Genomic DNA, 8,233 nt, shown 5'->3' on the forward strand with positions numbered 1-8,233 from the left:
AAAAGATAGCCGGAAGAACTTCCCAGCCAAATGGATGAGGTTACTGAGAAGCTTTTTTCGGTCTTTTAGAACTAAGCTATTAATTAAGAAATTCTAAGCGTGCAGTGTGCACCCATCGAGTTATGGCTGCACGCGGGAGGCTGCTAAACACTGAATAAGCGTAAGACGTGGAAGGGCCTCTTGAGTGGTTAGCAAACCTCCCACGTGTCGACAAATGCATCCATAACTCGATGGTTGCACGCTGCACGCTAACCATTTCTTAGATAACAGTCAGAACCACGAGTAACCTCAGAACGCGCGTTTTGTAAACCTATCTATTATGTCATTTAGTATGTAAGCTAAAACAGAGGATAATGCCAAAGGCGCACTCCGACTAGCTATTCGAACTCTGAAGTCACTTTGCTATTCACCTTTGCGCATCTCACGCCCGAAAATATTGCAAACGTTTCTCATTCATTCATCTTTATTTATTTGAGCAGGTTGAGTTAATGGCAGCAGTTTGCTGGTGTGGACCTACTATCTTCTCTACCCATCCCACTCCAGGGGAGGACATCCACCGCACAGTAATCTCGTGCGTGGGAAATTAACGACTCCTACCTCTAATCCTGTAAGAGGCGGGGCTTACGGTTTATTCGTCTTTATCTGAGAACACTAGAATCTCTATCCGTTTCTTGATATTATGGAAAGATAGCAAATTCTCCCCAGTTACTTTAAGACCATGAGTAGTGGTCCGGCTGGCCTTCCGCACAACACAATCCGGCGCTTTAACCAATTGAGCTGACGGTGGGGGGGAAGGGGGGGGGGGGACGGCGGGAATAAATGAGTAGAAATCATATTTTTGTGCCATGTTATCTCACTGTTTTAGTATATACTAACAAAAATATTGACATAAACCTGCAGGGCAGGCGCAATTTGGGCGAGCGAGCGCTCGGTAATTTTTAGGGAAAAATGGCCGCCATCTTCTATTTTAACAGCAGCGGAGGGCTGGAGAGAGAAAGGAATTTATACCAAGGGGGTGAGTGATTGTCAAGGGTAAGGAGAGGGGCTGAGGCAGGGAAGTGAATATTACCCTTCACCCGCCCTCTACCCCCACTGTCCACTCTAACTCCAAATCAGAAAACGTGTTTGGATAAACGATCACGAACTTATAACCTTAACTCGTCCTGGTAAGACACCTGCACTGACGGTTGCTATTCACCTTAGTGTCACAGCTGGCTAGCGGTGCATGATTACCTCGACTCTTCACGACTTAGTAAATATCCACTCCTAATACCGCCACTTCGGCGGAGTTTACAACAGTTTACAACAGTTTACAACAGTTTACATGATTACCTCGACTCTTCACGACTTAGTAAATATCCACTCCTAACACCGCCACTTCGGCGGAGTTTACAACAGTTTACAACAGTTTACATGATTACCTCGACTCTTCACGACTTAGTAAATATCCACTCCTAACACCGCCACTTCGGCGGAGCTTACTACAGGGACTTTTTTCGAGTACTGCACTCAAAAATGAAACATATTCTTAAGTTATATTTCGACTCAATATCTCACCGTTCAGCGAAAGAGTAAAACATTTTTGAAGTTTTATGTTTGTTCCTCAAAATCGTTTCACACTTTGGCCGCGGTATTAAGCGTCCCCGCACTCCTCTGAAAAATTCTTCGAAACCTTGACTTCTAATCTAGGTAGGGGTCAATAATAGTAAAACCTTGAATGAACTATATAGACTTAGCCAACCCTTTAAAGCGGAGCTCCATTTGATTTCATTTCCAGCCCCTTCACTTACTGAAACTCCTCTACACCGGCTGTCGAAGAGGTCATATCCAAGACAACTTAGGGATCAGTCCAGCAGGGGGAAATGATGAGATCCGGAACAAAGGGACGATGTTCTCATAACTTGCAAAGTCGGTCAGCGGTATTTCCAAGCTGCTGAGGACTTTCGTTGATGTTCATAATGTTTTGAGCGGATTTTTGATAATTGGAAATGTCTTTTTCTTTAGATGTATTGTATGATGTCAGTATCGGTTGAGACGATATTTTAGCGAGAATGACTGTCAATTTCGGTTCGGAGAAACGAGCAAAATTGAAAAAAACCACAGTAAAACAATTCCAGCTAAGATGTCATCGGTCGATGGAACGGTATTCATGTGAGAACAGTTTGATAACCGATGTTGACCGTTATTCGTATTCAGTTGGAATAAAAGTACTCATCGGTAGTTAAAAAGAAACGGAAAAGTACAGTGTACCACTGCCATTGTTCCAGTCTTTCGAGCTTTAGACTAAGGTAACCTCTTTTCAAACATTGAAAGTGTCAAAACTCCTGTGCGGGGCAGGCCTGGGGTTTCTGCACCATGTTGGGTTGCCAAGCTCACGGTTGGTAAATATGAGACGGTCAGCATTCTTCGAATTCCTTCGGTCGCTGAGTCTGGCACTGATCATAGTGAGGAAGTTGTGTTCATGATTTCAGCATCGATTTTCTTAGCAAAGTCGAAGGGGTGAAGCACAAGCATCCCATCCATCAAAAACTATCTCCATTTTGGAGAGATGATCAGTGTAGTATGGTATCCCTGTGGATTATGTATACGTATCACGTGACTAGCACGTTGAGATAGATCCGCCATCTTGATTAAAACTGTTGACATTGATATTTGTCTCGTCCTGCTTCTTAATATTACATGGTGGCAGCGGTGTTAGCCCTACATAATGCCTGATACAGAAGATTCTGATCCTGGACCAATTCAACTTCAAGCTCAAACGGCGAATAATCTCCCTCCTCCGGAAAAATTCAGCGGAGCAAATTCACCACAACAAGCTGAACTTTGGTCGAAATGGTTTCGTCGTTTCGAAAGATATCGGATTGCATCTGGCCTCAAACATAAACCAGACATCGAGCAAGTCGGAACTCTACTCTACGCGATGGGTGAATGCGCCGATGATATTCTTAAAACCCTAAATATCGACGAAGAAAAAGCTTCGTACGAAGAGGTGAAAACAGCCCTTAACGAGTACTATGAAATCCGTCGCAACGTGCTGGTTGAGCGCGCCAAATTCAATAAAAGAGTCCAAAAACCGGGAGAACCCGTGGATTCGTTTATACAAGACCTATACAGACTCGCGGATGACTGTGAGTATGGTTTACTCAAAAATGAACTTATTCGTGATAGAATAATTGTCGGAGTGTTAGATGATGCACTCTCTGATCGACTTCAATCCAAATTGAAGCTAACATTAGAAGAAGCAGTTCAAATTAGTAGACAGGCAGAAGCCAGACAACAAAGTAGAGAGGTTGTACGGGGAAGTACACTAACTAGCACAAACTCCGTAAACATGGTCAAGCGTGCAGGCCAGAATAATAAGCAAAAACACCCCGGGAAAAAGCAACCCCCTCAGAGTATCAACAAGTGCTCCTGGTGTGGTAACCACCCACACCAAGACCGGAAGCAATGCCCGGCTAGGAATGCCACCTGCTTAAAATGCAAGAAGAGGGGCCATTTTCAAGCAGTTTGTCGAAGCCAAAACAGCGAGCAGTCACAACAAAAGAAAAAAGTATATGAAATTGAAGAGGAAAGTCATGACATTCCCTTTCTAGGAGAAATCCAAGGGGGGGAAAACAGCTGGATCGTTCAAGTGGGGATAAATGAAAACGTCACTCGCTGCAAGCTAGATACTGGAGCATCTGTATCCGTTGTCAGTGACTCATTACCCTGGTTAAAGAATCAGCCTTTGGAGAATGGCCAGCAAACACTCATGGGGCCGGGGGTGACCCGCCTACCTGTTACTGGATCATTCCTAGCCACGATTAAGTACAGACAATGCAAGATCCAAGAACGAGTTTACGTCATTAAAAACCAGTCATCTTCGCTCCTCAGCAGACGAGCCTGTGTCGATCTCGGTCTTGTCCAGCGCCTCGACGCAGACGTTGAAGAACTGAGTACGCAAGTACCTAACTTTAGAACGGAATTGCCAAAGTTGTTCACCGGACTCGGGGAGATGACAACGGAATATCGTATTGCTCTTAAACCTGACGCCCAGCCAGTGTGCCTGTACACACCAAGGAGAGTTCCCCACCCATTACTCCCTAAAGTAAAGGAGGAATTAGAGAGGATGATTCAAGAAGGAGTCATCTCCCCAGTTACAAAGCCAACCGAATGGTGCTCCGGGATAGTCCCAGTCCTCAAGCCAAACGGAAAAGTTCGCATCTGCGTAGACCTAGTCCAACTCAACAAAAGCGTTAAGAGAGAGGTCCATCCAATGTATTCCGTAGATGAAAGCCTAGCAAAGCTGAGTAAAAGTAGAGTCTTTAGCAAACTCGACGCTAACATAGGGTTTTGGCAACTCCCTCTCGACAAGGAGTCCCGCCTACTTACAACCTTCATCACGCCATACGGTCGTTACTGTTTTAATCGTCTTCCCTTTGGGATCACCTCAGCCCCGGAAGTCTTCCAGCGCACCATGACTAGTATCCTGGGGGACCTCAAGGGAGTCGTATGCCATATTGATCACACCCTTGTACACGCGGCAACACAAGCGGAGCATGATGAACGACTGAGAACTGTCCTTAAGCGGCTACAGGTAGCCGGAGTGACGCTCAACGAGAAGTGTGAGTTTTCTAAACGTTCTGTAAAATTCCTGGGACATATTATCGACGAACAAGGCATCCGTCCAGACCCGGCCAAAACTGAAGCTATACGCAATTTCCCAGTCCCACAGAAAGTCAAGGACCTCCAACGCTTCATTGGAATGGTCAATCAAATGGCAAAGTTTATACCAAACCTGGCCAATCTTAATGAGCCACTACGACAACTCCTAAAAAAAGAGAACATGTGGAAATGGGATAAAGCCCAACAGCAGTAATTTGAAGGAATCAAGAATGAACTGACATCTGCAACAAACCTTGCCCACTACGACCCAAGTCGTCCTACAATCATCTCAAGCGATGCCTCTAACTTTGGACTTGGGGCTGTTCTTCTACAGCTCCAAGAGGACGGTACCAGGAAGCCGGTGTACTATGCATCTAGATCCCTCTCAGAAACTGAGAAAAGGTACGCAGTCATTGAGAAAGAAGCCCTGGCTGTGAAATGGGCTTGTGACAAGTTTTCCGACTACGTACTCGGAATGAAGTTTACAGTGGAAACGGACCACAAGCCGTTAGTACCCCTTTTCACTTCAACTGATCTCTCCAAAATGCCACCACGCATCTTAAGATTCAGAATGCGTCTCATGAAGTACGAACTCGACGTCGTATATGTACCCGGCAAGGAACAAATTACCGCAGACACGTTGTCACGCGCTCCTATCGAGAAGAATGTAATTGAGAACATAGATCTTGTGGAGGAAGTGGAAAGCATGTACAAAGGCTTTCATTTCCGGAAGTCACTCAAGCCATACGTAGGGATCCTGTATTGTGACATTCCGCGTGGGACTCAGTCCTGACATCTTAGAGAAGCAAGTCTCAACAAAATCAAATTATAATCTAAAAGGAGCAAGAATTCATTGCCAAATTATTCAAACAAGGTTTTCAGAAGAAAAAACCAGTTTAATCCAAGATTTCAGTTTGAAGAGCAGTAGTGAAAAACATAAATGTGTTCTCGCGGTTGAGGTGACATTGATGTTTAAAAATGAAATGTCGGTCATTCAGCAAGAATATATTTTATCGTGGGTAGATACGTAAAAGAGAAATGTAAACTTGTTAAAATATAAGAAAAAGGAAAATACGGCGTAACATTTTTTAATCTCGGCCCTACCTGCAAACTGGTGTTTCTTTTTCTTAGGAGCTGAATTTGGCCTTCCTGACGATGATTCTGCATTTGAACGCTTTACAATTGAATGATGCACACTTTTAGCAGACATACCTGGGCAATAACGGTGGTCACTAGGACTGCTGAGTTGAGAACTAATGTACGTTTCGAATTAACGAGAAAATGAAGCAAAAGGTTTAAAAATGATTTGATAATGCAGTGTTCTCCTGAGTTGTGGTCGTTCGTGTGAGACCCAGTCCTAGCAACTTGTATAATTAGAGAAAAAAGTCTTTTAACAGTTTCAACTCTAATCTACTAAGTGCTAGAATTCACTGACTAATTATTCAAAAGGGACTGCCAAAGGAGAGCAAATTCAATCCAAAATCTAATTTGAAAAGAAATTGTAGGATGCACATAATTTTTTCGCGGTTAAAGTGCCTGATTAATGTAATTCCAGTCTTTCAGTATGAATGAGTTTTGTTGGATACACATGTAACAACACTATGTAAACTTAAAATAAATAACAATCAAAATAAGAAGTATGCGTGACATTTTCAATCTTTACACTACCTATAAACATGCTTGTCCTTTTCTTAGAAGCTGCAGAAGGGCTTCCTGACGATGATTCTGCACTTGCACACTTTACAACTGAATGTTGCACATGTTGGGCCGATATACCTGCTCAATAATTAAATCTTATCAGACGTTTTGTTGTGTAGCATCGCTGAGTATTTTTTGCGAGTTGTACCATATTTTGACGAGCCCTTAAGGTGAGTCAAAATACAAATTACGAGTAAAAATACTCAGCGATACTATAAAACAGAACTTCTAAAAGGTTATTTATTATCCAACACGCCAAATTGTTATTTCTGTGCGGGCGAATTTCGCGGATATTTATTTACGCAGAGTGCGTGACAGAGGTATGGGAAGTGGTTTGCGATGCTAGAAAACCTGTCTAACCAGTTCTCTAGAGTACAAATACCGCACGATATTTGTGCTCGTCTTGGGCGGTATTTGTAACTCTACGGAGTATTGTTAGATAATATTGGTGGGTAATGGTCTGCCTGAGTGAAGAACTAATGCATGTTTGAATTAATAAGGAAATGAACAAACAATCTGATGATGTCTTGTGATTGTCTGGGTGATATTCATTCAGGACAACTAAGAGAAGCAATTCTTAAAAGCTTCGCTTCCAAGCTACAAGGAATTCATTGAAAAATTATCAAAAGGGGGATTCTATAGAAAAACGAACTCTATTCAACATTTCCATTGGGCGGAATGCCTATTGCTCTCAGACATTTACTTGCAGTGGCGAAACTATTCTACATTTGTACTATAAGTGGCGAAGCGTAAACAGGGAGGCTCTCATTGCCCGAAGATCATGTGCGCTTTCCTCCAACGGGAATACTGCCTAACTCATTAACTTGTCAAGGCGGAGCTAAGAAACAAAGGCCTCGTAACTTAATGTTTTATCTTTTGTTTCTCCTATTACCCTTAACCACGCGTATTTCAAGCTGGCTAGCAATTTCAAGCGTTGTACTTTTTACTGGTCATTTGCGTTCAATTTTTACCAAAGGCCATAACTTGTTCATCTCTCTTTACAACTTAATCAACATACATTTCGCTTCATATCAAGCCTACAACAGTTTGATGAACAGCGGGGTTTTTCCATTATTTCTTGCTTGAGATTCGAATATCTCATCGAAAAATTACTTACATTATAAATAAAAGATGGAATAAAGTCTTTGAATCGCTCTAACGCAAGTTTTTCCGAATCGACGGAAGGAAAGAAACCAACGAAGTAATGCATAGGGAAAATGCGCTATTTTAGGATTACAGTTTCTTTCAAGCGTTTAAGCTTACTTCCTACCTTCCGAGGCTGAAAAAATGTTTTTTTTTTTTTTGGACTAGATTTAAGTTAGACATTTTAACTAAGGTTTACAGAAAAAAAAAAAAATCAAAAATATCAAAAAACGTCCGACTGATTTAGAAAAACGTATTTTCAAATAAAAGTTAATAAATCAGGAAGGTGTCATAATCTCGTAAATGGGCGAACCCCCGGGGGGATGCTCGCGGCAATTTAATATTTTATGTCGTTTGTATATTTTGTTTACATCGCGCACTTGACAAAATCCACACGTGGAAGTTATCTGCTCGTGCAAAGTCTTTTCTCATGGATAAAAAACATAACTCAAAATTAGAGAGGATTGCTTGGGTGAAGAAAAAGATAAACTAACAGGCCAAAAGAAGAGAGAAATGGCAGCATTTTGTCAAAAAAAAAAAGGCTCTTGGTTTGGTCAGGAGCCTTGGACAAGCTCGGCGCCTGCTGAAGATCGGCAGCATTTGATTATCCTTGGGGCTATCAGCTTAAAAATCAAAGTCAACACCACAGAAGGTTGTAAACAAGATTCTTCGCCGGAATCTAACGAAACCGTCGGAGAAAAAGAAGAATGCGGATAAAAAAACTAAATATGTTAAAATGAGTGGCGCA

The sequence above is a fragment of the Stylophora pistillata genome, chromosome 2 (assembly GCF_964205215.1).
Source record: "Stylophora pistillata chromosome 2, jaStyPist1.2, whole genome shotgun sequence".
In the NCBI taxonomy this organism is placed as follows: domain Eukaryota; kingdom Metazoa; phylum Cnidaria; class Anthozoa; order Scleractinia; family Pocilloporidae; genus Stylophora; species Stylophora pistillata.